This window comes from Odocoileus virginianus, chromosome 34 (genome assembly GCF_023699985.2).
Source record: "Odocoileus virginianus isolate 20LAN1187 ecotype Illinois chromosome 34, Ovbor_1.2, whole genome shotgun sequence".
Lineage (NCBI taxonomy): Eukaryota > Metazoa > Chordata > Mammalia > Artiodactyla > Cervidae > Odocoileus > Odocoileus virginianus.
This window is the reverse complement of record NC_069707.1, coordinates 29,444,396-29,459,941: the sequence shown is the minus strand read 5'-3', so window position 1 is coordinate 29,459,941 and position 15,546 is coordinate 29,444,396. Positions and strand designations below refer to the sequence as shown.

At 40.7% G+C, this 15,546-nt stretch overlaps 1 pseudogene; it reads left to right on the top strand.

Moving 5' to 3' along the window:
- Positions 1-2,008: 2,008 nt before the first annotated feature.
- Positions 2,009-2,538, top strand: LOC110123185 (mitochondrial import inner membrane translocase subunit Tim10 pseudogene; annotated as a pseudogene).
- Positions 2,539-15,546: the final 13,008 nt, after the last annotated feature.

The window sequence follows — 15,546 nt, the reverse complement described above, 5'->3', positions numbered from 1 at the left end:
TTGCAGTCACATGGATGGACTTAGAGATTATCACAATAAGAACATCAGACAAAGACAAATATATGAAATTACTTATGTGGAATCTAATAAAATGATACAAATGAACTTATTTACAAAACAGAAACAGACTTACAGACATAGAAAACAAACTTGTGATTACCAAAGAGAAAAAGGTGGGGGAGAGGGATAAACTACAAGTTTAGTATTAACAGATACACACTACTATATATAAAATAGATAAACAGCAAGTACTTACTGCATAGCACAGGGAACTATAGTCAATATCTTATAATAACCTGTAATGGAAAAGAGTCTGAAAAGAATATATATGTGAATAATTGAATATACATATAACTGAATCACTTTACTGTACACTTGAAACATTGTAAATCAACTATATCTCTCTCTTTTTTTTTAAAAAAAGAACTATGGTTGGTTTGAGTCAATTGATGCTATGGAAAAGAAGTGGAAAAAAGAATATAAGTCTTTCCACTGTGAAGAAACAGTTCACACTAGGATAGAAGTGGGTAACAGTGGTGGGGAATGAGGTAATTTTAAGACACTCTTGAGGCAAAAATTAATATTCTCCAAAGTATTTTGGTAACAGGCACATTTAAAATTTTCCTGTGTAAGTGGGTTTTTGCAAATCAAAAACTAAGCCCAGAGGTCTGAAATTATGGGAACAAATCTAGTTTGTTTTATATGGTTTCCATAAACCTTAAAATATTACTGTGAGAGGAAGAAAAGTTCATGGCTTTAATCTATCAGCATCACTGCGTGGTAGATTTAGAAGGCTTTATAGGATATCTTAGGGTTCTCAGGCAAGATGAAGCCACTTCCTTCCTTTATATGACAGGTAAACAGGCATTCCTTGGATTGCACAAAGTTTAAGGATTGTAGTCTAAAGGAAAGTGGCTAGACATTTTGCACAAAATAATGATATTGGATTTGCAGCTAAATGGGTTCGGACTTGGTTGGAAGCTGGCTGGGCAATGAATTGAGTGCGTCTGTCCTTTACAGATGATTTCTCTACAAAAGTAGCTGGCGGCAGAGATGTGGTCTTGTTTGAGTTCAGTCTCACATCAGTGAAAGACTCTAGAAAATACAGGGAACTAGTGAAAAAAAGATGTGTTCTTTGGGGATATCACAAAATGTTTACTTCAGCTCTTTCTTTAATCCAGTAAAAGTATTGGCAAAATGTTTAGTATTTGAGGCACGGTGGTGGGAGTTCAGTCACGATGTAACTAAAGATGGTGGGAAAACCAGTTTGAATAAAATGAGTTCCAATTTGAACCTTTGCCCGTGCCTGGAACTAAAACTAAGTCAACCCACTGTTAAGTATCAAAAATGTTGAGTCATTAGCCTCATTTTTGTTTCATCTGTTTCAGAATATTTATATGTATCTGCTTTTCTTTATACTCTTAAAAAATAGACTGGCTTGTGGTTTATCAGGTGCAGTTCTTAGCTTGCCCTACATCCACCTGAACTTTAAAGGGATAAATATTAAATAAAAATTCTTATCAAAATATACTGACAAATTCAGTTTTTATTTGGTTCCCAATATACTTCTCAGAACTCTTCTATGATTGTTTATATATATTCTGGAAACAGTTAACTGCAATGAAATCTGCTTCGGTGGGTTTCATTTTAGAGACCATTGAATAACGGAAGGCTGAAACATACTTAGCATGAGTCCCAAAGCCACTGAGTAACCACGAATTTTTCAGCACCGCAAAATAAAGCTTTTCAGTTCATCTAATTCTGTCTCCCGCTTTCCTTTTTCACATGAGAATATTACTTTTCCAACTTTTTTATTTCCCTTTTGATCCCCTCAGAGAGGCAAGCTATTTCAGAGAAAATCTGCCCCAATCTGAGATAATGACCACTACAAAAACCCTTATCAGAATTGGGTAGAGAGAACTTAACTGTGTGAAAGAGAACCTCAAGGGGGGAAATGATTAATTCATGCCAAAAGCAGGACTAAAGTTATTGACATAGATCTCCGCATATGTCAAGCAGCCATCCATTAATCAGTCTGAAGAATCCCTTCGAAGAAGTACTGTCCATTAAAAGGATGACTACATCTTCTGAATAGAGAAGGTATAAAGGGCTTTAGGGGGTCAGAGGTGTTCATTGCTTTTTATAGAAATAGGCTCATTTGGCGGGACTTCCGGCCGGCCGCACCCCACGTGCTTCCGCCCTGCCCCGGCCGCGCGCGCGGAACTAGGAGGCCCGCAGGAGATCTCTTCCAGGGCGCAGGGCTGAGATTGACCCACTCAGGGCCCAGCAGCTGGCCACAGAGCTGGAGGTAGAGATGATGGCCGACATGTACAACAGAACGACCAGTGCTGCCACCGGAAGTGCGTGCCTCCCCATTACAAGGAAGCAGAGCTGTCCAAGGGCGAGTCCGTGTGCCTGCACCGCTGTGTCTCCAAGTACCTGGACATCCGTGAGCGGATGGGCAAGAAGTTGACAGAGTTGTCTGTGCAGGATGAGGAGCTGATGAAGAGGGTGCCGCAGAGTTCGGGGCCTGTGTGAGGCGCCCGACAGCATACCCTAAGGCGCACCCCATCCCTTCCCACTTGTCTAATAAAAGCGCCCCCCCGTTGGGTGTCGTCTGTGAAGACTGCCAGGCCTGGGCTCCTTCCCGAGAGTCTCCAGGAGCCTGGAGTATGATGGAGCCCTTTCCCGGGCGGAGAAGGGTATCTGTCACAATGGCCTGTGACTATGTGTGTGAGTGTATATATATACTATATATTAAAACAAGTTTGTTGACACACACACACACACACACACACACACACACACACACACACAAAAGAAAGAAATAGGCTCATTTATAGCCAATTTTACTTTAGCAAAGTAAGATGCCATGAAATCCCACCTCCCTCTCTGCCTCACACATGTGCCTGTGTGCTTGCATGCACCCACCCACACACACAAGAATATTACTCAACCCTAAAAGAAGAATGAAGTCTTGCCATTTGCAGCAACATGGCTGGACTTAGATAAGTGAAATAAGTCAGACAGAGAAAGACAAATACCATATGATTTTAACTATATGCAGAATCCAAGAAAAACCAAACAATAAGCAGGAAACAGAAAGAGTCGTAGGCAGAGAAAACAAACCAGTGGTTGCTAAGATGGGAGCTGGGGAAAAGTGAAATAGGTTAAGGGGATTAAGAGGTACAAACTTCTAGACATTCATTTACAGATAAATAAAGTTGTTATAGAGATAAAGCATGCTTGACTTTGAGGGCTTATAGCTTATTATATACCCATAAATAACATTTCAAAGAAGTGGGTTTTCCTCAGTTGTACTGCTTTAATGAAAAGTAATAGAGACAAGTCACCAGCTAACAAACTTTCAGATATTCCTAAGAGTCTAAATCTCTTTCATATCTACCCAATTCAGTATCCTAACTTGGAAAGTTTCTAAATGTTTAAGGATAATGAATAGTACCACCTTTGTACTTTCTAAAATATCTGCAATGACATTTCACATTTTATTTAGTTTGTTCATTTTCTACAATGAGTGCTATATATATATATATATATATATTCTTATTCCCAATCAGTGATATATATATATGTGTGTATACACACACACACACACACACACACACATATATATATATATATTTATATATACTTATCCCCAACTTCTGGGACAATAGGAAGATTTATAATTTAATTATATTACATTATATATTAATATAAATATATATAATAATATATACATAAACATATATTATTTGATTACAAATCTTCCTATTATTCCCAGAAGTTGGGAATAAGAATCACCCATATTACAAGCTTTTTGTCTTGTGGCAATAGAGATTTTATTCTGTACATGGGGAACAAGAATTGGCTTGCAGTAAACCAAATCCATGGTAGAGAACATTTTCTAACAGAGTCCCATTGTATTCAGAAATCAAGATCACTAATAAAGACTCCAATAGAAACTATTCAACCTCCCGTTCAAATATTTTCTAAATTATTGGTCTCTCAGTGAGAACATTTTCCTTTGGCATAAACAGTGGCCATGAATAGGATGAGTGTTTGAACAGTACAAAAGTACCAGGTTTCTTCCTGTTACCCAAACAGCAATAAACACCACTGGTACAGAACCCACAGAGCAGCCTTGGTCACACAATGGGGCTTACACACGAGGGGCCAATTCTCTGATAACATGAATGTCCCAGCTGGGGAGACACCAACAGCCAAAGTTAACAGTCGCAAAAGAGCCATTGAAAAAAATGGAAGGGGTCCTTTTCCCTCCAAAGTCATCGCAGAATCCCAGAGAGCTACATCTGGGTGTCTGGGAATGAATCAAGTTATTGTATTAAATTGCTGAACACATGCTCTGTTACCCTTCCCCACCCCTACAACCAGTTCCCAGGGACACTGTCCTAATTTATTTATCTTATCAAGGCCACCTGTCTGTACATGTCAGTGTCAGTGATGGAAGAAAACAAGGAATGAGTCTTTAAAAACCCTCAAGAACCCCTGATTGTCTTTTCCTCCTTTCTTTCCTTCTTCCTTTTTTTCTTTTCTGGCCATGACATGTGGCTTGCCGGATTTTAGTTCCTACACCAAGTATCGTACCTGGGCCCCAACAGTGAAAGTGCCAAGTCCTAACCACTTTTGGACCACCAGGAAATTCCTAATAACCTCTGATTTTCTTCAAAGTTATTTGAAAGAAGTTAAGTGCAGAAATGATGACCTAATCTTTATTTATTGTTTTTCTCACTATTTTGCAATTTCTATTTTTATTTTTTGTTCTTCAAATTTTATTTATTTATTTATAATATATTTTAATTGGAGGCTAATTACTTTACAATATTGTATTGGTTTTGCCATACATTGACATGAATCTGCCATGGGTATACATGTGTTTCGCATCCTGAACTCCCCTCCCACCACCCCTCCCCATCCCATCCCTCTGGGCTGGTGCACTGGGATGACCTAAGTTTTTAAAAAGCATGAAGCACTGAGATATATCTTTTAAAAATATTATGTGTGTGTGTGTGTGTGTGTGTGTGTGTGTGTGTGTATAAACTCCAGAGGTAGCTGTCATGATTTTCTCCACTTTTTCAAATGGGGAACTTAGTCATAGAGATGTTAAATGAAAGATTTGTGACTGGGATGTCAGCTCACATGTGTCTGGTTCCTGATTTTCTTCTGGGAATTAGGAAGATGACAACTAGAACAGTGACTTTCACACTTTATTTTTTGGACTGCAATTCACAAGAAGAAATTATTTTATACTGAAACCTAGAGCACAATTCATGTGCATGCATGTATGTGTGTGTGGTGTGTGTGTGTGTGTGTGTGTGTGTAACAAAAGTTTTATGAGATAATAAGCTTTCCTGCAGGCTGAGAACATGAATATTTCTTATTTATTCTCTGTAAAGAGAAAAAATGCTATAATGATCTACTAAGCTGGTTTTACTCTATGAATCTCAAATAGGTCTTGAGTCAGATTTAAAAGACACTTCACAATATCTCCATCAAATGGCCTTGTGTGAACACCCCTGTTACAGGAATCTGATTTCTTTGTAACTATTTCATTTCTGAACATGTCTATGTGTGAAAGCAGGTCTATGTTTCTGCTATTTCCATGATAGCCTTCTAGATCCTAGGAAAGACTATCAAATCTCTCAAGAGTTCTCTCTTCTCTAAACTGGATACTCTCACTTTCTTTATTCCTTGTATGATAGATAGTAGGTCCCCTACATACGAACAAGTTCCATTCTGAGAGTTCATTTGTAAGTCCAATTTGTTCATAAATCCAACAAAGTTAGCCTAGGTACCCAACTAACACAACTGGCTATATAGTACTGTACTGTAATAGGCTTATAACACTTTTTTCACAGGGTTTCCTTTGTGACTCAACTGGTTAAGAAACTGCCCACAATGCAGGAGACCGGCATTTATTCCCTGGGTTGGGAAGATCCCCTGGAGAAGGGAAAGGCTACCCACTCCAGTATTCTTGCCTGGAGAATTCCGTGGACTGTACAGTCTGTGGGGTCACAAAGAGTTGGACATGACTGAGTGACTTTAATACATGCACTTTTCTCACAAATAATATATAAAAAAGCAAACAGAAAAGAAGTGTTTCTTTTTTATCTCACAGTACAGTACCTTGAAAAATACAGTAGTACGGTACAACAGCTGTCACACACAGGCTGGCATCGAGTGAACAGGCAAGAAGAGTTATTGACTGGAGGAGGGAGGGGGTGGGAGAAGGTAGAACTGAAGGACTGTCAGCAATAGAAGATGGGGGGCAAGCTGCAATGTCACTCACCCCTGACTTTGCTAGTATGGGCTCTGGTTCCTTGCTGAATTCAAATCTATCTACTCTCTTGGAACAAATGATCCAGTGGTGTCTGGGTGCTATGCTGTGCTTAGTCGCTCAGTCATATCCAACTCTTTGCTACCCCCAGGGACTATAGCCCGCCAGGCTCCTCTGTCCATGGGGATTCTCCAGGCAAGAATACTGGAGTGGGTTGTCATGCCCTCTTCCATGCTGTCTTCCCAACCCAGGGATTGAACTCAGGTCTCTCATGTTGCGGGTAGATTCTTTACTGTCTGAGCTACCAGGAAAGCCCTGGGTAGCAACTCCCTTATTCTCATCATAGATGACACAGTATCATTGGATTGTATTCTGAATGGCTGCTGCAACCTTCATGTACCATTCTACATTTTGTTCCTATGCCTCAAATACTAACAATACCTCCTCAAATAAAGAAAATCCCCTTGCCATTTCCTGCACCATGAATCTCTTTGATTCTTCAGTTGCTTCTTTTTCCTCTTGTCTCTTTGTCCTTTCTCTGGACCTCCCATTCCAACAGGTCTTCATTAGTAAGCTTCATGTTTGCATCTTTGAAAGTTCACAATTTGAAGGTTCATATATAGGGGACTTATTATAATTTCTATTCTTCCCACTCATCTTAGAATACACACCACTTTAAGATACTCCAGCTATATGATCAAGACTCCAACCCTTTGTTTTAAATATCAAACCTATATTGGAATTAAAAACAAAAATAGACAAATGGGACCTAATTAAAATTAAAAGCTTTTGCACAACAAAGGAAACTACAAGCAATGTGAAAAGACAGCCTTCAGAATGGGAGAAAATGATAGCAAAGGAAGCAACTGACAAAGAATTAATCTCAAAAATATAGAAGCAACTCCTGGAGCTCAATTCCAGAAAAATAAACGACCCAATCAAAAAGTGGGCCAAAGAACTAAACAGACATTTCTCCAAAGAAGACATACAGATGGCTAACAAACACATGAAAAGATGCTCAACATCACTCATTATTCATTTCCGTTCAGTTCAGTTCAGTTCAGTCGCTCGGTCATATCCGACTCTTTGCAATCCCATGAATCTTAGCACACCAGGCCTCCCTGTCCATCACCAACTCCCAGAGTTTACTCAGACTCATGCCCATCGAGTCGGTGATGCCATCCAGCCATCTCATCCTCTGTCGTCCCCTTCTCCTCCTGCCCCCAATCCCTCCCAGCATCAGGGTCTTTTCCAATGAGTCAACTCTTCCCATGAGGTGGCCAAAGTAGTGGAGTTTCAGCTTCAGCATCAGTCCTTCCAATGAACACACAGGAATGATCTCCTTAGGATGGACTGGTTGGATCTCCTTGCAGTCCAAGGGACTCTCAAGAAGTCTTCTCCAACACCACAGTTCAAAAGCATCAATTCTTCAGCACTCAGCTTTCTTCACACTCCAACTCTCACATCCATACATGACCACTGGAAAAACCATAGCCTTGACCAGACGGACTTTGTTGACAAAGTAGTCTCTGCTTTCTAATATGCTGTCTAGGTTGACATAACTTTCCTTCCAAGGAGAAAGCCTCTTTTAATTTCATGGCTGCAGTTACCATCTGCAGTGATTTTGGAGCCCCCCCCAAAAAAGTCTGACACTGTTTCCAATGTCTCCCCATCTATTTCCCATGAGGTGATGGGACCAGATGCCATGATCTTAGTTTTCTGAATGTTAAGCTTTAAGCCAACTTTTTCACTCTCCTCTTTCACTTTCATCAAGAGGCTTTTTAGGTCCTCTTCACTTTCTGCCATAAGGATGGTGTCATCTGCATATCTGAGGTTATTGATATTTCTCCCAGCAATCGTGATTCCAACTTGTGCTTCTTCCAGCCCAGCGTTTCTCATGATGTACTCTGCATATAAGTTAAATAAGCAGGGTGACAATATATAGCCTTGACATACTTCTTTTCCTATTTGGAACCAGTCTGTTGTCCCATATCCAGTTCTAACTGTTGCTTCCTGACCTGCATACAGGTTTCTCATGAGGCAGGTCAGGTGGTCTGGTATTCCCATCTCCTTCAGAATTTTCCACAGTTTATCGTGATCCACACAGTCGAAGGCTTTGGCATAGTCAATAAAGCAGAAATAGATGTTTTTCTGGAACTCTCTTGCTTTTTCAATGATCCAGCGGATATTGGCAATTTGATCTCTAGTTCTTCTGCCTTTTCTAAAACCAGCTTGAACATCTGGAAGTTCTCGGTTCAGGTATTGCTGAAGCCTGGCTTGGAGAATTTTGAGCATTACTTTACTAGCATGTAAGATGAGTGCAATTGTGCGGTAGTTTGAGCATTCTTTGGGATTGCCTTTCTCAGGGATTGGAATGAAAACTGCCCTTTTCCAGTCCTGTGGCCACTGCTGAGTTTTCCAAATTTGCTGGCATATTGATTGCAGCAGTTTCACAGCATCATCTTTCAGGATTTGAAATAGCTCAACTGAAATTCCATCACCGCCACTAGCTTTGTTCGTAGTGATGCTTTTGAAGGCCCACTTGACTTCACATTCCAGGATGTCTGCCTCTAGCTGAGTGATCACACCATTGTGATTATCTGGGTTATGAAGATCTTTTTTGTACATTTCTTCTGTGTATTCTTGCCACCTCTTCTTAATATCTTCTGCTTCTGTTAGGTCCATACCATTTCTGTCCTTTATTGAGCCCATTTTTGCATGAAATGTTCCCTTGATACCTCTAATTTTCTTGAAGAGATCTCTAGTCTTTCCCATTCTGTTGTTTTCCCTCTATTTTTTTGCATTGATCACTGAGGAAGGCTTTCTTATCTCTCCTGGCTATTCTTTGGAACTCTGCATTCAAATGGGCATATCTTTCCTTTTCTCCTTTGCTTTTAGCTTCTCTTCATTTCACAGCTATTGTAAGCCCTCCTCAGACAACCATTTTGCCTTTTTGCATTTCTTTTCCATGGGGATGGTTTTGATTCCTGTCTCTTGTACAGTGTCACAAACCTCCATCCATAGTTCATCAGGCTCTCTGTCTATCAGATCTAATCCCTTAAGTCTATTTCTCACTTCCACTGTATATTCATAAGGGCTTTGATTTAGGTCATACCTGAATGGTCTAGTGGTTATCCCTACCTTCTTCAGTTTAAGTCTGAATTTGGCAATAAGGAGTTCATGATCTGAGCCACAGTCAGCTCCTGGTCTTGTTTTTGCTGACTGTATAGAGCTTCTCCATCTTTGGCTGCAAAGAATATAATCAGTCTGATTTCGGTGTTGACCATCTGGTGATGGCCATGTGTAGAGTCTTCTCTTGTATTGTTGGAAGAGGGTGTTTGCTATGACCAGTGCGTTCTCTTGGCAAAACTGTATTAGCCTTTGCCCTGCTTCATTCCGTACTCCAAGGCCAAATTTGCCTGTTACTCCAGGTGTTTCTTGACTTCCTACTTTTGCATTCCAGTCCCCTATAATGAAAAGGACATCTTTTTTGGGTGTTAGTTCTAAAAGGTCTTGTAGGTCTTCACAGAACCATTCAACTTGGTCGAAAGGAGCTACTCCACGTTCAAGGTCAGGAGGGGCGGCAGTGAGAAGATACCCTTCGTCCAAGGTAAGGAGCAGTGGCTGCGCTTTGCTGAAGCAGCCGTGAAGAGATACCCCATGTCCAAGGTAAGAGAAAGCCAAATAAGATGGTAGGTGTTGTGAGAGGTCATCAGAGGGCAGACACAATGTAACCATAATCACAGAAAACTAGCCAGTCTGATCACAGGACCACAGTCTTGTCTAACTCAATGAAACTAAGGCATGCTGTGTGGGACCACCTAGGATGGTGGTGGTGGAGAGGTCTGACAGAATGTGGTCCACTGGAGAAGGGAGTGGGAAACCACTTCAGTATTCTTGCCTTGAGGACCCCATGAACAGTATGAGAAGGCAAAATGATAGGATACTGAAAGAGGAACTTCCCAGGTCGGTAGGTGCCCAATATGCTCCTGGAGATCAGTGGAGAAATAACTCCAGAAAGAATGAAGGGATGGAGCCAAAGCAAAAACAATACACAGTTGTGGATGGGACTGGTGATAGAAGCAAGGTCCGATGCTGTAAAGAGCAATATTGCATAGGAACCTGGAATGTTAGGTCCATGAATCAAGGCAAATTGGAAGGGGTCAAACAGGAGATGGCAAGAGTGAATGTCGACATTCTAGGAATCAGCGAACTAAGATGGACTGGAATGGGTGAATTTAACTCAGATGACCATTATATCTACTACTGTGGGCAGGAATCCCTTAGAAGAAATGGAGTAGCCATCATAGTCAACAAAAGAGTCCGAAATGCAGTACTTGGATGCAATCTCAAAAATGACAGAATGATCTCTGTTCATTTCCAAGGCAAACCATTCAATATCACGGTAATCCAAGCCTATGACCCAACCAGTAACACTTATTATTAGAGAAATGCAAATCAAAACCACAACGAGGTTGCATTTCACGCCAGTCAGAATGGCTGCCATCCAAAAGTCTACAAGCAATAAATGCTGGAGAGGGTGTGGAGAAAAGGGAACACTCTTACACTGTTGGTGGGAATGCAAACTAGTACAGCCGCTATGGAGAACAGTGTGGAGATTCCTTAAAAAACTGGAAATAGAACTGCCATGTGACCCAGCAGCCCCACTCCTGGGCATACACACCGAGGAAACCAGATCTGAAAGAGGCACATGTAGCCCCAATGTTCATCACAGCACTGTTTTTAATAGCCAGACATGGAAGCAACCTAGATGCCCATCAGCAGATGAATGGATAAGAAAGCTGTGGTACATATAAACAATGGAATATTACTCGGCCATTAAAAATAATACATTTGAATCAGTTCTAATGAGGTGGATGAAACTGAAACCTATTATGCAGACTGAAGTAAGCCAGAAAGAAAGACACCAATACAGTATACTAACTCATATATATGGAATTTAGAAAGATGGTAATGATAACCCTGTATGTGAGACAGTGAAAGAGACACAGATGTATAAAACAGACTTTTGGACTCTGTGGGAGAGAGTGAGGGTGGGATGGTTTTGGAGAATGGCATTGAAACATATATATTATCATATGTGAAATGAATCACCAGTCCAGGTTTGATGCATGAGACAGGGTGCTCAGGGCTGGTACACTGGGATGACCCAGAGGGATGGGATGGGGAGGGAGGTGGGAGGGGGGGTTCAGGATGGGGAGCACATGTACACCCATGGTGAATTCATGTCAATGTATGGCAAAACCAATACTATATTGTAATGTTATTAGCCTCCAAAAAAAGAAAGAAAGAAAAAAAAAAGAAAAGAAAAATAAATAAGTAAATATCAAACCTAGCTTTTGCTGTCCAGAGCTATATTTCTATTTCCAGTTTAAAATTACATTAACTTTTGGTGGTTACATTTGCACTGTGATGCTTAATGAACTTGCCAGCTACAACCACAAAGTTTACTTGCTATGACAACGAAGCTCACTGTAGCCTAATGCCAACCTGATATAGCTATTTTCAATTATAAGTTAAATATTGACAGATTCTGAATATAGAACTTGTGCTACACATGTCAGAATATACAAAGGACAATCAAATCTTCACTTTAATCATTACCTTATTTTTGAGATTAAATAATCCCGTTTAGGTTTCCCCATTGCCTCAGTGGTAAAGAATTCACCTACAATGCAGGAGCCGCAGGAGATGCAGGTTCGACCCCTGGGTCAAGAAGATCTCTTGGAGGAGGGCATGGCAATCCACTACAGCATTCTTGCCTGGAGAATTCCAAGGACAGAGGAACCTGGTGGGCCACATTCCGTAGAATCACAGAGAGTCAGACAGGATTGAGTGATTTAGCGCACACACACACACACACACACAATGCATCTTATCTTGGAATGATAAGTCAAAATGATGCCTGCCATTTATACTATTTTGTAGGTCAGTAATGCATACTTCTTTTTTTATAAATATGCTTTCAATATGCTTTTGTGACAAATTTTCTTTGCTTTTTTCCTTTAATCAAGATTTACTAAGGCAATTTTATTAGTAATTTTTCTTTTATTTTGACATTGAAACATTGATTTGTTGTTTCATCTTAGGGACTGTGCTTTTGTTTATACATGTAGATGATTAATTCATATGTTTTTAATCCCAAAATCTTGAGATTGCTTCCCAGTAGAACTTCCCTTTTCTAAAAATAATATTTTTTTCTGTTCTCAGTATGATACTGTTTTCAACAAGGAAGGAAACACAGATATATTCCAAAGATACTGATGAAAAGTTCTGTGAAATCCTTTTATTTAAATCACAAAATCTCAGGATAAAATTGGTGTTTAAAACTTGAAGCCGTCAGTATTTTTAAGGGATTTTTATTTTTTAGGGAATCTAGTTCATGTGAAAGAGGCTTCCCTGTTGGCTTTGCAGTAAAAAGTCCACCTGCCAATGCAGGAGACATGGGTTCAATCCCTGGGTTGGGAAGATCGCCTGGAGTAGGAAATGGCAACCCATTCCAGTATTCTTGCCTGGGGAATCCCATGGACAGAGAAGTCTGGTGGACTACAGTCCATGGGGTTGCAAAAGAGTCAGACACAACTTAGAGACTAAACAACAACAGTTCACGTGCAAAGTAAAATTTTGGATAAGCTCCCCACCAAAATAAAACTGTGGGAAAGTAAAATTTATAGCCTCTCCATGAGTGAAATCTCTCTCTAGTAGTTATGAAAAGACTGTGTGGGCTGAGCCTCACCCCCAGCATCTCTCCACCTTCACACCACCACATTCTTCCTGCCATAAAGCAACTCAGATTGCCAGTGGGAGTGATATCATAAGAGTGACAACTCTAAATTTGTGGTATTTTGTTTATTAACAAAAACAAAAAAGATTTCCCAAATGTTCTTGGCACCCAGTTTATAGCTGATGGCAGCACAGATGTTTGTCATGACACTGCATTTGTCAGATTGGGAAATGCTGACTCAGAGAGTTATCCAAAGTTCCATTTGGAGCATCATTTGTGTACTAGGCACAAATGACAAACTACTCTGCATTCAACTTTTAGACCCAGGGTTGGTCCTGCCTTTAAACACAGATAGCCAGGGTCCTACTCCCTAGAGACACCCTCCTCTGGCCTCCATCTTCCCTGCAAGGTGAAGGAAATGTGTTTGCCCAGGTCCCACTCCTAAACCAGACCATGCTCCCATTACTTCAGCTCAGTTCAGTTCAGTTGCTCAGTCGTGTCTGACTCTTTGCAACCCCATGGACTGCAGCACGCCAGGCCTCCCTGTCCATCAGCAACTCCTGGAATCTACTCAAACTCATGTCCATTGAGTCGGTGATGCCATCCAACCATCTCATCCTCTGTTGTCCCCTTCTCCTCCCACCTTCAATCTTTCCCAGCATCAGGGTCTTTTCAAATGAGTCAGTTCTTTGCATCAGGTGGCCAAAGTATTGGAGTTTCAGCTTCAACATCAGTCCTTCCAATGAAAATCCACGACTAATTTCTTTTAGGATGGACTGGTTGGATCTCTTTGCAGTCCAAGGGACTCTCAAGAAGTCTTCTCCAACACCACAGTTTCAAAGCATCAATTCTTCAGCACTCAGCTTTCTTTACAGTCCAACTCTCACATCCATACATGACTACTGGAAAAACTTTAGCCTTGACTAGACGGACCTTTGTTGGCAAAGCAATGTCTCTGATTTTTAATAATGCTGTCTAAGTTGGTCATAACTTTTCTTCCAAGGAGCAAGCATCTTTTAATTTCATGGCTGCAGTCACCACTTGCAGTGATTTTAGAGCCCCCCCCAAATAAAGTCTTCCACTGTTTCCACTGTTGCCCCATCTATTTGCCTTGGAGTGATGGGACCAGATGCCATGATCTTAGTTTTCTGAATGTTGAGCTTTAAGCCAACATTCATTCATTAAGCCAACTTTTTCACTCTCCTCTTTCACTTTCATCGAGGCTCTTTAGTTCTTCGCTTCCTGCCATAAAGGTGGTGTCATCTGCATATCTGAGGTTATTGATATTCCAATTACTTGGGAACAGGAATCCTTACCTAATGACCTGACCCCACTCCCAGGGATGGTCTAGCCTCTCTCAGGTCTGCCTTCCATAGTATGAAAGCCCTTCTGAAAATGCTGGCTCTTATGGCCAAAGGACAGTCAAGGAGTGACTGTGGAGTAAAGAGAAGGAGGAAGAATGTTGGGCAGAGTTTGGATGTGCTCTTATAAAGGATGAGGAAACCAACCAAGACTGAGATGACAAGGGGAGGTAGTCAGGCTGGGGCGGTACCTATATTTCTATGGTTGCTTTACTCCTGAACTGCCAGGAATTCACCAATGATAATGATTTCTGCTCTCAAGAAGTGTTCAGTCTGATCAGAAAGATGAACACATAAATCAATCATGTTCGCCCTACACAGTGAATACTGCATTTAGGATTCTTTGAGATACCAGAAGAGAGCCGCTTAAGCCAGTCTGGCATGAAGATGTAGGGATTGACTGGGAAGGATCAACCTTGAAGGATGAATAAGGTAAATTAGAAAAGAGGGAATTGGAGTGAGGGGACAATGGGATTGCAGAGGTTTTGAGAAAGAATACTACTAGGAAAGGCGCTGAGACATGAAACAGGAAACTTTCTTACCTTGCAAGGCTGGGCTAAAGGCTCCCCATCTCTGTTCTCATATCAAAGTTGTGTGTTTCCCACACATCTGGGAAAGAGTAGCAGATGAACATATGCATGTTTAATGGACACAGTCGTGGTGTGGGAGGGGGATCTGCAATTTCCTCATGTTCTTGGAGCAAAAGTCCTAGGTGGAAAGAGTAACATGAAGAAGGGTAGAGGTTTCAGCACATCTTGGCAAAAGTTGTTTCTAACAGCTTAGAGATTAACCTTATTTTAGAAATGAGAGCTTTAAACGTGCGACTGACATGATTAGATTTCACTTTAGTAAGCAGAGTGAAGGATTATTTGAAAAGGACTCAAGACACAAATAACCAGTCAGTGGGCAATTGTTATAGTCCAGGAGAGAAATAGCAAGAGCTTGCCTACATTGAAATCTCAACATATACATGGCCATATCCCCTGCTTGCCATACAGTGGGTGCTCAATAATTAATTGTTGAGTGAATGAAGTCAGTAACAATAAGAATGGATAGAGAAGGATATCTTTAGAAAATATGGAAATCATAGAGATCGAATACAGGATTGACAGGGTCAGTGGTCAAGGATACCTTCAGGATGT